Source organism: Rhinolophus sinicus, chromosome 2, assembly GCF_057876585.1.
Source record: "Rhinolophus sinicus isolate RSI-liver-muscle chromosome 2, RSI-T2T, whole genome shotgun sequence".
NCBI lineage: Eukaryota > Metazoa > Chordata > Mammalia > Chiroptera > Rhinolophidae > Rhinolophus > Rhinolophus sinicus.
The window spans coordinates 86,013,899-86,027,921 of NC_142502.1; the positions used below are offsets into that span (position 1 = coordinate 86,013,899).

The 14,023-nt window shown below is 34.7% G+C and overlaps 1 protein-coding gene across 3 annotated transcripts in view; it reads right to left on the bottom strand.

Annotated features, from left to right (window-relative positions):
* The window catches only part of SACK1B (scaffolding CK1 anchoring protein B), a 79,262-nt gene that overhangs the window by 46,118 nt on the left and 19,121 nt on the right, over window positions 1-14,023 (bottom strand). The gene's annotated exons all lie outside the window — the stretch shown is intronic.

A 14,023-nucleotide genomic window follows, 5' to 3' on the forward strand; every position in this document is an offset into this window, starting at 1 on the left:
CTTAAAAAATGAGGCAGTGTGGATGTACACATTAATGAAAAACTAATAGTGACAGCTTATTTCTTTTTATTTTAAACTCCTTTAATATATATCCAAGATATGCATAATTTTTTCTTAAATTTACATGATTTTCTGATATTTAATCCTACTAATTCATTCGAAATAAAATGAAAGGGACTCTTCTAATACAAGACTATGATAGCTGTATTAGACCAATTCTCCTACTGGAAACAATGATAAGGGCTGGAAAACAAAAAATAAAGGCAGGTAGGATTGGTGGGACCAAGATCATAGATAAAACAGAAATAATGAGGGAAGCTAAAGTTTTCCTGCCAATTTTTCACTTTTTTTTTTTTTTCTCTCACTTTTGCCAATTCACAGAACAAGGAACTGAGGGCAAACAGTCAACTGTGGTAAAGTACTTTTCAGCAATCTCAGAGGGATGAAAAAAACAGAAACTGCAGTCCAGTGCCACAGAGGCAAAAGGACTTGAAGACTCCAACTCATATAGAAAATGGAATCACAATAAAGTAAACTCAAGATTCTACACAGTTACTGACTTTAAGGCAGTTGACAAATCCTAAATTGTCACTGAGTAAAAGAAGGAGAAATCAAACAGAAGGAAGTTGACATGGGGATAAAAAGCTTAAGAAAGTTTTTGACAATCATACTGGGAAGGTTAAAAATTGGAGTTCAGATTCTTCCAAGAAAGAGGGGTCCCTGTAAACACCTCCAGTGTTTAAAGGAAATCCCAGAAGAGTTACTCTAGGAATAAGTAAAAATTTATAGACCGCTAATCTAAAAGACTGTATCTCAGCCTCATAATAATCTCAATTCCTGTGTGAAATAAGGTGATTTACCCTTACTTTAACTGTCAAACCCAAGGAAAGAAACAAAAGTAAATCCTCTCTAAAGGAGATAACCTTTGCAACATCTCATACTAAATATCCATCATTCAATCAAAAAATACCAAACATGTGAGAGGACAGAACCAAATGACCAAAGCAAAACAAACAAATGAACAAACAAAAACAGAAAATGGAAACAGACCTACAGATGATCCAGATATTGGTGTTATCAGAAACAGATTTTAAAATAACTGTTACTGAGGTATTCAAGAATAATACCAATAAATACCAATACTAAAAAATGCCTCTGAAAAATACCAATAGCAAAATTAAGACCACAACAAATGAGTTTAATAGTAAATAATACTCAAATGAAGAAAGGATTAATGACTTAAAGATAGCTATATAGAAAACATCCAAAATTAAGTAGAGAGAAAATTTTGCAATTCCACAAATGAATATGGAATATGGAATACATATGGATTGTGTTTAATGAAGAAACAAAGATGTGTATCATACCTGTAATTAGAATTCCTAGGAGAGCAAACGAAATAGGATAAGGCAGAAGCAATATTTGAAGAGCTGCTAGCTCACATATTTCTAAAACAGCAGATAGACATTAAGACACATTTCAAGGTCTAGTATATCAAGGAGCAAAAAGAAAAAAAAAAGAAAACTAAGTATTCACCTAGTTACATCATATTAAAGCTACTGAAAATGAGAGATAGAAAGAAAGTCTTAAAGGCAGACATAGATAAAAAGATATAGAAAAATTAGCAACAATAAAAGCCAGCTGACTTTACAATATGTTAAAAAGAAAAGAAAATCCATAGCAAGAATCCTAGGCCCTACAACAAAATAAAGACTATAGCTTATCTAAAATCAAAGCACCATGGCATACGGTGACAGTGGCCTAGAGGGCAACTCATTAAAGTCTGGAAAAGGAATTGATCAGAGCTCAATGAAATGAGTAAAATTTAACATAGATTTTAAAAGATGAATGGGAGGAGAAGAATGTGAGAAAGGATGCTCCAAAGAGGGGAATGATCATGTACAAATTTAGGAAGTGCTAAGCTGCCACGGAAGGCCCAGAGAATAAAATATAAGGTGACAGAAGGGAGATGGAAAGAGACAAAACACAAACGTAAGAATGCATGCAGAGCCTCTTTCAACATGAAGAAACACATATATGTCATGCATATTGAGTTGAACTCTATCTGATGGATAATCGGAAATCGAACGTAACAGTACCCACACAAAAGTGCTGTGAGAATTCAGTTTGTTTGCATGCTACCGGCATGGAGTGGCCTTTCAAAGGTAATACTGATCGTTATGTGCTCTGGGTCCACTGTATGAGTTCAAAATACCAATGTTGCCATTTCCTACTTCTAAACCCTAGTATAAATTATTTAATCTCTTTGGTCTTCACCACCGAAAGGAGGCAACAGAGAAGTTGTGAACATAAATGTTAATATACATAAAGAGCTCTGAATATTGCCCGGCACATGCCACTCAATAAATGTGAGATATTATTAACGTCATTAACAAATTTAGTTCTCCTTCCCAGTAGAGAAGTAGCATGATGTAAAAGAGTCTTTGAATGGAAATCGAGATGGCTGAATACTATTTGACTTGATAGTTACTAATCAGTTGGGTGATTTTGGACTTTTGGACTTTCTCAATTTCCAACTGCCCATTTGTAAAAAGACTACATAGTCACAAACCCCAGATTGATTGATTGACTGATTGATTGACTGATATTTACTAACTGCTCCAGAATTTCTGTAAACTTTAATATGACTTCTAGGACTCAGATACTGATTTTTTTTCATGATTATGGATTTTCCAGTATCAATATTGGATTGATATTTAGCCAAGTGGCAATGTTTTTGCCTTTCACATTTATTTACTTGTTTAAAATATTTGTTTGAATTCTTGGGGGGGGAATCAAAATGTGATTATTGACAAGAAATTAATCCAGCCCAAAGGGAAGATTTGGGTTGTGAAAGAAAATGTACACTTACTGATTTTCTGCTTCGAAAACTTCAAGAGTCAGTTAATTATTGAGTGGCTAATGGTTACACAAAAACAGTTATGAGGCTCTCTTCATTTCTATAGGAAGATTACCATGAAACTCTCCTTATATCAGCACTGGTGTACTAAGGGGTGAGAGGAGGGGTAGGGCTCTGTCCTGCAGGCAGCAGGGTCTGCCCTTGTGAGGAGGAGCATAGTATCACTGATATTATTTACCAGCACATGGTGTAATAAAAAGCAGACTGCCTTTTAGCCAATCTTAGCATTATTTTTAAATGCCCTAGAGACAATGAGCTTCCTTACTACCTGCACCCAGGGCAGGCAGCTCCCACTATTGTCTCTTTTCTTATGCCATTATCAGTACCAGATACTCTTTTTTTATGCCATTAGCAGTACAAATATTTTATTATGGGAAAAATCCTAAGTAAAAAAAGCAGGAAACAAATTTTTATACCTAGCCTCCAGTATGATCTCAGTACGTTACATATGAACATTCTATTTCAGAGATCGATATAAGGTGTTAAAATGCCTACACACACATATACATATGTAGTTCTCTATCCATCTATTTATATTACAATGTAGAAAACTCCGAATTTTATTTTCTTAACCCTTTCCTGTATTTTTTCCATATTTTATATAAGGGATATATGTGCTCTGATAAGAAAAATAAACCCTTATTATAATACATTTGTTCACCGAATAAGTTGAACTAGTAAACAAACACTATTGTGTTTGCCAATAAATATTTTGACGGTATTTTATCTATATCAAAATGCTTCTACTTTGAAACTTCAGGAACTATCTCCATAATATTCTGATGCCTAAAGAATAAAATGGTGGGGAAAAAATCCAGACCCTTCGTAATATGTAGGTCACTCACATAAATGTTCATAGGTCTACACCATTGTGTCCTGCTATCTCCCATGAATCTTTTAGCACATCCCCCAAATATTAGACTATAAACCACTTGAAGTGTTTCCTCTTCCACTTGGATGATCTAATAGGGATTCAATAACTATATGTAGAATTAAACTATGTGTATATAGTTGAAAATTTTTGTACAGAAATAAATTTTATTGACTTAAATAAAAACATTTAAAATATAGCTTTAATACCTCAAAAATCACCTTCCTTAAGATACAGAATTAAGTATGTAGTTATCTTTTTTTTCCATTCTAGCAGGAAATTGATGATATGTTCTCTTCAAGATGACATTGTACTTTATATTGAATTTTGGTCAGCTTCATGCTATTGTTTGCTTATTGGTGAGTGTTAGCCCAACATGTTACAACCTGTTTTATATTTTCCTCTACATTTTAACTAACCAACAAAATGTTAATATGTCCAAGGTCAGGTTTGATGGCATCACTGACTTACTCAAAAACATTTCATGACTTCCCACTGTCCATATCCACAAAGCTGGATTGAAGGACCTTCACAATTTGATCTCAACCTACCTCTCTCAACAACTCCTACCTTCCTTTCTTCCATGCAACTCTACTCCCCCCACATTCCCTGTTTGAAAATGCCAAGCTCCCCACCCTACATCTCCTACTCCTCAAAATGTATTCCCCCAAAACGACCTACAAAAAAAGTGATATCTTCCCAGTTTCTTATTCTGTTTTTCACTCATCTGACCCAGCACATGGGAGTTGCTTAATAATTGCCTTTGGGAGGTTCTACTTCTCAGGAGGTTATATAATCTGTGTTATCAGGTCCTGGGTCAGCATCCAGTCGGTCTACTTCTTATCATACACTCTGTAATTACCCACTTCTCTGTATTTGAATCTTATCCAAGTTACTTCTAATGCCATCCCTCACCTCCACCCTCAGAATCAGGACTGATCTCAAAGTCCAGTCACTCTATGTTTAGATTCTAATGTGAACCCTAATTTCTACTTAGACATGTCTGCAGGTCTTGGTGGCTGGGATTATTGGTCAACCACTTCATGGCTGTGGTGAAAATGATAACTTAAAGTCTCTGCAATTTGGCCTGTGTGTCTGCTTCCTAATTCCAACCCTCTAATGACTCTACTGCCAAATTCAAATGATAATGCCATCATTCCAATTGCTCAGGCCAAAATTTTTGGAGTAATCTTATGTTCTTCAGCTTATTCATCTCACATTTTACTGCCTTCAAAATATATCCAAAATCTAAACATCACAGCTACCATCCTAACCATGTAAGACACCATCATCTCACATTTGAATCATTTTGATAGCCTCTGAGAGACTTATTCTTTAGATCCTATAGTCAATTTCCACTACTACAACTAGATGTACCCTCCTAAAATACAGCATATTTGAAATTGGTCATGTCTCTCTTTGGCTCAAAATTCTTCAATGACTCCCCATTTTACACAGAGCATAAGCCAAAGTCCTTATAATGGCCCATGAAGATCTCTATGGTCTGGCATCCATGTTACCTATCTGAACTCACTGACTCACCTCCCCTTTGCTTTCTTGGGTTCAGCAGCTATCATCCTTATTGTTTCTCTAACAAACAAGAAGCCATGCTCCTGCCCTAAAGCTCAACATATGTCTAGTCTGCTCTGCCCACAAAAAAAGATGTATGGCTCATTCCCTCTTTCCTCCAATCTTGACTCCAATGACACTTTCTTAATGAGGCCTACATGAGAACCCTATTTAAAGTTGCAAACTAACCCCTACCACAACCCTCAATCCTCCTTACCCAACCATATTTATGATTTGTTTTTCTCCATAGCAATCCTTGTTATGCTTATTATTTCTCTCCCCATTTGTATGTAAACTCCATTCAAAGGTAGGGTTTCTTTGGTATTTTATTCTCTTGTATATCCCCAGAATTTAGAATAGTACCTGACACACAGTAGGCATTAAATAAATATTTGCTTAATGAAAGATTTTTGCCTGCCATGCTTTCCACCTGTAAGACTCGTCAAAGACTGACTGAAGCCCCTCAAAGATGAAAACAGCAGAGGCCAAAAGACAACTTCACTGTCTGACTGTCTTTCTTTTACTTTTCCCTATATTTGAACTCAGAGAACCCATTTCTTCTCAGTGCATTCAAGGCACTACACCTCATCTACTTATTGGGAGGACTGACAATTAAGTTCATGAACCTATTGCAATGATGTTGCTAACCTTTTTTGATATCAGAGGGATTATTCATTAGGAATTTGCACCAACTGGACAAACAGTTAACCAAGTTTATTATTTGGAAGTGCTGAAAAGGCTGTGTGAGAAAGTTAGATGACCTGAACATTTCGTCAACAATTCATGGCTTTTGCATCACGACAACGCACCAGCTCACAGGGCACTGTCTGTGAGGGAATTTATAGTGGGTGGACAAATAACTGTGTTGGAACACCCTCCCTACTCACCTGATCTAGCCCCCAATGACTTCTCTCTACCAGAAGATAAAGGAAATACTGAACGAAGACATTTTGATGACATTCAGGAACTTAAGGGTAATATAGTGACAGATCTGATGGCCATTCCAGAAAAAGAGTTCCAAAATTACTTTGAAGGGTGGACTAGGTGCTGGTATCAGGCCATAGCTTCCCAAGGAGAGTACTTCAAAGGTGACCATAGTCCTATTCAGCAATGAGATATGTAGCACTTTTTCTAGGATGAGTTTGCAAACTTAATTTTCAGACCTCGTATAACTTTCTGTTAGTTCCAGGTATGTTACTTCTGACTTCTAATAGCAACCCCATAATGGTCTTGTACCTGGCTCAGGGAGAAACCAATACTTCCACATCACCAACTGGTCTCAATCCTAGACCCTCTCAACTAGGTCCACTAATACTCCATTTAGGAATATGTAGTCATTATTACTTTCCAATTATGATCATTGTGGATTATTACCATGGACTAGAGTCATACCTATCACAAGAAAGCAGATCATTTATCTGTAAAATACGAATGATAAAAGGACATATTTCACAGGGTGGTAGTGAAAGTCAATTTAAGGTAACGCACGTCAAGTGCCTCACACAAGGTGTGACACCTAAGTGCTCAATAAATATTACTTGTAACTAGATTCTATAATATAAGTCCATTACTCAAAGTCAGAAGCCAGTTCTAGTCCTGATGATAAAGTCCTACCAAATTGTTCAAAATAATTTGAAGGGTACTAGTTAAAACACATGAATAATTGATGTAAAAGCATACACACCACATGATGAATTTGTGGCAACCATAGAAGAGCAGGCAGACTCCTTTAAATACAGAATGTCAGCCTGGTGTTGCAGCCCTCAGCACCTCAGAAAGGCTCCTATAGCTATCCTCCATTACATTTTACGTCTCATTAGGAAGACAGATAAGTAAAGGAAAGCTATGTCCCCTTATTCTTATGAAAGTTAACTTTTGATAAGATGCCTCAATGCGTACCTGAGTCCTAAGCTTATCATCACATTCACCTGTAAGCTATATTTTATTTATAACATTTTAAACAAAAATTCCTACACAGTCAAGTTATCTTCTCTTCCTCCATGTTCCTTTCACTCCCTATTAGAATACCTCTTGCCCCCTTCTCCTCTGCAGGGTTATTTTTCTGGCTTAGCCCTAAAGGCATCTGAGTTTGTAAGACTGCTAAACTCTATACATATGGAATTCAGGTGTTATTTAGACATTTGGAAAACACAGTATTTTATGCACATAAAGTTTTATGATAACAGTCAGTTTTGCCATGGCAACAAACTACTAAAGATGTGGTGTCCAAAAAATATTACATATTTCAATAAGTAAATAAGTGATTGGGTTTTATTTTAATCCTGTGACAGGAAGGATAATGAGTAAACTGAAATAATCATAAAAAAATAAGAATTCTACTTCAGAGATCTGAGAATACACAGAACTATTTTTTTTTCCCTATAGTCTATAACAATCCCTCAGAGTTTAATAGGAAGATTGTACCTACAAAATGCACTCCCTATAGGAATTGTTTCTCACAATTTATTTTGGGAAAAAATAATTAAAGAGTACCAAAGGGTAAAAACTGAGCAGAGAAAATGGTTTTAAAAACATTTTCCTCAATCAGATAAATCATATGCACTCTGAAATAACTCAAATTTTAATTTTTTCCCCAACAATTAATAAAGAGAGGTATAAGTTAATATTATCAAGCCAGAGCAATTCTTTTTTTTTTTTTTCTTTTTGAAGCTAAACTCTTTCCCAAGTTGTCAATCTTCAAATGAAATTTTGTCAAAAATAAAAATCATGGGTGATCTTTAGATTTTATAAGATAACACACTGTCTGGTAAAACATCTGCCTCTCATAAATTACGAATGACTTTAATGTGCAACCAAATTGAAGATCTCGTTTAAAAATTGTATTTTTATTATTTTCATATTTGATCTTTTTTTGCATCAACAAAGGATAAAGTAGCACCACTATCAAGAAAGCAGAGTTTTTTAAGCCAAGAAGACTAATTAGTTTAGGTAGGCCTTAAATAATGTTAATTATCACTTTTTGAATTATATCAGAAATATTTAGTAGGTAATAATACTTCATAATCTCAGAGATATTTAAACCAAATTTTGACATCAAATGGTAAGTCTATAATAATATGAACTTTAAAATTTTGCAAAACTTTGGGTTTTTATAAATATGAAACCCTTGTATAATGTCTTTATTTAAAAGTCTAATAAAATTATAAGTTTTAAAACTCTAGATGAAAATGGAAAATTTTTCTCTTTTGATGTATAGGATATGCTCTCCCTCCCTTAGCTTTTTGTCAGAGCACTGTCGTTTTTTAGATCTTCCGAATTTTAGGTAAGAAAGTATGGTTTAGAATTTTTTCTTCAACACTTAACTGCTTTCCATAAAAGAGGATACCTTTTTTGCACATTCTGAATGTAAAATACCTATCCCTAAGCTAGCTTCACAGTAGGTCTTATTTTCAAATATACTTATGTTGTTGAATCAATACTTTCCCATTTGAACCTTCTAAGGAATAACATTGGGAAAATGCTATGTTGCTCTACAACTAATGTAGTGTACATAATCATTACAGTACTTCAAAATGTGTTAAAGTATTTTCAGGAACAGTCATTTCTTGAAAACCTAATAATCCCAGATGGCATTCCTAGTAAGATATTGTCTTGTTAGATACTGAGCTTAGACATTGCTCTTGCTTTTAAAGAACAAATGCCAAATCATAGTGAGGCAAAAATATAGACTGCTGTATTTTTTCCCCCACAAAATAAAGGAGGAGGAATAAGAGGAGGAAGAGGAAAAGGTGAAAAAAGAGAGGGAGTTGTCATCTTAACACCATACATAGGGTTTTAAATGTGTGGTAGGTGTCAGCTATTTCATTCCATTCTCACAAGGATCCTATGGAGTATTTGCATCTCACAAGGATCCTATGGAGTATTTTCCAATGGAAAAAATGAAGCTCAGAGATTATAGTGTAATGTCTAATACAAACAGCAGTTTGAGCTGGATCCAACCCAAGATTCGGAGCCTTCATACCAGTCCATGAAGCCTCTTAAAAAGAGCATCATTTGAACTTGGGCAATTTAAAAAAAAAAAAAAGAAAAAGAGAGAGAGAAACTACAGCTTGTTCCCATAAAAGTCATGAAGTCAATCAAGGAAATCCCAGACTCTTATCTTGCTATAAGGTTGAAGAGTCTTGACATGGTAGCTTCCTTCCTCTCTCCTCTCCCTTAAGCAACTGTTTTAAAAATTATATACTTGATATCATTATGGTATCGATATACCATAATGATTGTTGGTAGTTGTGGAGGAAAGCAGTGTGTAAATGAATCGAGCAGAATATGGAATGCCTTATCTCTGTATAGCACCAGGAGTTTGGCGTAGAAAGAGTATTCCCATAGAGACACAGCAATAGTCAGTACAGTTTTAACAAGGTATCTCTCTCTCTCTCATATATATATATATATATATATGTATATATAATCTATTATTTTCAGAGAAGAGGTGAGAGATGTTCCAATAATTATCACAGAGTAATCATGTCATTAAATCTGACTAAGCAAAAGGTATTTACTGGAAGAAACTAATTTTGATTCAAATTCAAAGACGATAGCATTCACAGTGAGAGTTGGAATAGGGAGGGAGCAAAAAGGAAATTCTTAACAAAAACTAAGAACATTTGGAGAGAGAGGAGCCAAATCTAATAAAGACAGTGATAAATACATAAATACCATTTACCTGAATAGGATATGGTTGCAAAGTAATGCAGACGGAAGTGACACATTATGACACAATAAAATTGATTCATATAATGGCTAATTCAGCAAGGAGTATAACATATGAAAATGATCTTGAGTTGCTAAGCGGTATTAGATTTAGATAGGAACATCAGACAGGAACATTAGACTTAAAAAACAGTAAAAGGCTTTGCTTCATATCTTTAAATAAATGAAGATACCTGGGGAGGGGCAATGACTTGTAGAGTCCATACCTAGTTATTGGTAGAGCCCTTGGGATCAAGCCTGTAGTAGAGTACTGCTTTTATAATACTAGTCAAATCTCAGGAAACACCCCCATCATCTGTTCACCTTCCCAGCGGCAGCCACAGGGCCACTTGATAGTTAATGTTTCTCTGTATTACTAATAACTCCCTCGGCCATAACAGACACACCTAGGAACAGTGACTCAGGGAGAAACCAAGACCTGAACTCAGGAAATGCAGTACAGAGCACCTCAGAAATTAATTTGCCCTAATTCTCACTAGACTTTTGCTTATGTGTCTTCTTGATTCCATATTTCACAAGAGTAAGATTCACATCTCATAGAAGCAGCTAGCCTAGAATTAGGAAACAGAGAGGCAAATGGCATTCTGGTTAAACATTTACATATTCAAGACTATCAGAAGTTATAATTTATGTATATCTATCACTGAGTGGCTAGAAGAAAAATTACTTTAATGAAAGATGACTTTTCTTTTAAGTAATTAGAGAGGATACTTTCTTAAGAGGTATTCACAGTAATTAGGAATACATGCATATATCATCTTGGGAACACCTCCTGAGAGACAAATAATTACCTGAGAAAAGTCTTGCTAGATGCTATCAGACTTTATAAAGTTGACCCAAATGTAATTATGTCAACCACATGGTGAAAATAGAAAGGGGTTAGAAAAAGAGCCAGTAAATAAAAATGTGGGCCTTTTAGGCACAAGTAAGATGTTAATTGCAATTAGATTTTCCCAAAGGAAAATTCTTAAATAACAAAATAAGTAAACATGCAAAAGAAAAAAAGAAAGAAAGCAAAAGAAAAGGAATAAAAACCTCTAAACAACTTCTAAGTGACAACTGACAAAAATAATATGAATCAATAAAAACAAATCTATGGATTTCTAAAATATTATAAAGGTTATATTCTGCTTATAAAAGCAGAATGATTGTATTACTTAAAATAGAAACTGTGAAGATTAATAAACAGAACCTCATTTAAATTGGAGTTGGGATTTGGGAGGACGCGTAGGAGGAGCTCTCATTGTCAGTTCCCAAACAGGAAGAGACTTACTTTCCTCTCCAACAGAAAGATGTTTTTGTACTACTACTCCAGCAGGAAGAAGGAAGATCTTCTCCTTGCCCAGGAACCATTAACCCAGTGAAAGACTGTTACAACTCAGCCAATGAAAAGCCACTACACTTCAAATTCTCAGTCTCTTACAATGGATTCTGTTTACAACATCCCCTCTGAGCACCCCCCTTTCCTCTATAAAAGAATATCCCTCTCTTTTGTTCTCTGAACTTATGCCTGGTTTGCTATTAGACAATCCAGAATTACAATTCTTTGTTGTTCCTGAATAAACCCATTTTTGTTGGAGAATTATCAGACCATTTGTTTAAGGTCAGCAAGTCAAACACATATAAATTAGTGAACTTCAAAAACAAAATATTTCCGGTAAAGACAGATAAAATATAGTACCACTTTTATTTTCTTTCTCAAGAGACTAGTTTAATTTGGTAGTTATAATCAGACTTCAAATGTTTGGATCTCTAAGAAAATTGCTTTTGTGTTCTTTTTATTATTTTAAGATTTTTCCAATAATATGGCATTTATTTTCATAAGTACCCTACCTCAGTTGCAAACATAACAGTGAAAATGGATTTAAATTTTTGTCTGAGATGGCTTTCTGGGTTCTACTTTGCTGGTTCCTAGCCCTACTTGTTTGGCCTCATATCTGCATAGAGTTTCATAATGTTGATTACTAAAAGAATCTCCCTGAGAAATTTGGAGGTAAGAATCTTTTGTCCATTAAAAAACACGTTATTCAAACATTTTATGAGAAAAAGGTATCCCTCTTTATAATACTATGACAATTCACTGAGAGTTACCAATAAAGAGAATTTGTCCTCTGAAAATAGTTCAAAAGCAGAAAGTTGATCCTCATAACTAATAAGGCTAGGTAAAAATTTATCTTTCTTATTTTATGTCACTTTGATTTTGTGAAAGAGAAGCGTAATCCAACACTACTGTTTTACAGTATGAACTTCAAGTTCCTCAGCTTGTTAATGCCATTGAGAGCTCCCAGCAGACAATGCCCAGGCAGAAGATGTTACTTTTACATTCTCTCCACATAAATAGCTGTCACCTTATAAAGGAAAACACATTGAACAGTTATGACTAATGTTCAGTTTCCAGCGAGTGCTAGCCCAAGAAGTCACAGTATCTCCTGAATTTCATTTTGCATCACAGAAATACAGTCTTCCAAAGGAAACCAGCCATGATGTAGGCTGATGAATTCATAAGTACTAAGTTTACCATAATAATAACATTAATCTTCACTAATTTATTTTTCAATTTTCACTTAACAACATCATGGTTCAAAAACATATTGTGCCCCCAAACAGAAATTAGCAATTGTTGGTACTTGATATTTGTTGTTTTACCTTTACAAGGACACAAGTATATTCTTGCCTTTCGGTCTCTTGTTTTACAAAATACAATTGTATAATATGTTCACAGAGCACAGGATAATACAGTATTAAAAATACTCATGGTTCAAGTCAGAAAATGGAACTGACAGTTCAATTCATTCAATAAAAGTGTGGACACCTGTTGTGTGCCTGATTCTATAGTTAATTTATAACAATTGGAATAGATTAGTGCTTTCTTTAATGTAATTCTGCTCAAGGAGTTAGTGTGGCTAAAAAAAGTCAGGTTATTTGAGCTCAAAAGGTTTGGGAAAAGATAATCACTTTACTTTTGCAAAGCCTACATTTGACATTAGCTTCAGAACACTGTGTTTCCCTAACATGATTGCGAAGCTTTTAGTTGCTTGTCTTGCAAACGGTTACCATGTCACTGTGGATTTCAAGAGTCTCGTATTTCTGTACTTCATAAACGCATGCTTTTTTTCTAGCATTTCTGTATCTTGTTGACATGAAAGAAAGCAACTCCTTGTATGTATGCATCCTACGGTCCCTTTTAGATCTAAATCTCTATATTGTACAGTATCTATAACTAAGAACTAGACACTTTACAGTTAAAAATCCTAACTTTTTGTCCATACATTTTCAAACTCTAGGTTGAGCTCAAGAAACAGCTTAGGAAATTTTGTTAGTTTCCAAATTGCCTATCATGGTTCTGCGTACATAGAAAACTCTCAATATTTGTATTTAATTGATTAAAAGAAAATTTCTACAATTTAATATGAGCTCTAAAATAGAACTTCTGAGATTTATAAGCCAATATAAATATTTAATAAAAAGCACCGGGGCCCTAAAATGCTAAGTACCTCGTAGGACCTTCCTTCAGAATTTTACATGATCATGCCTGATTTTATACTGTTTCCACACAACTCAGGAAATAAGTACATCTATGGTTTATTTAATAGCATAAACTATATCCAGAGCAAGATTTAAGGCTGATTCCTATTGAGAACAAAGAAAATTTCATGAGATTTGCCAACAACATATCAGAAATTAAGAAAAATTTAAGTGCTTTGAACTTATGAATGCATCAAATCATCTCATTCCCAGTCCACACACCTTATCCTTCGTGGGCATAAGGTCTCTTGGGTGTATGTACATTATGAAGAGAAGGAAAGCTCCACCTTTAACAGGGACTTAACACCATTGTCTCAGATATGCAAGACATGGGAAGTACAACCGTGCTATGTATCCATATGTATACTTCCTGAAAACATTAAGCATGGTTCATACACATAGAGATT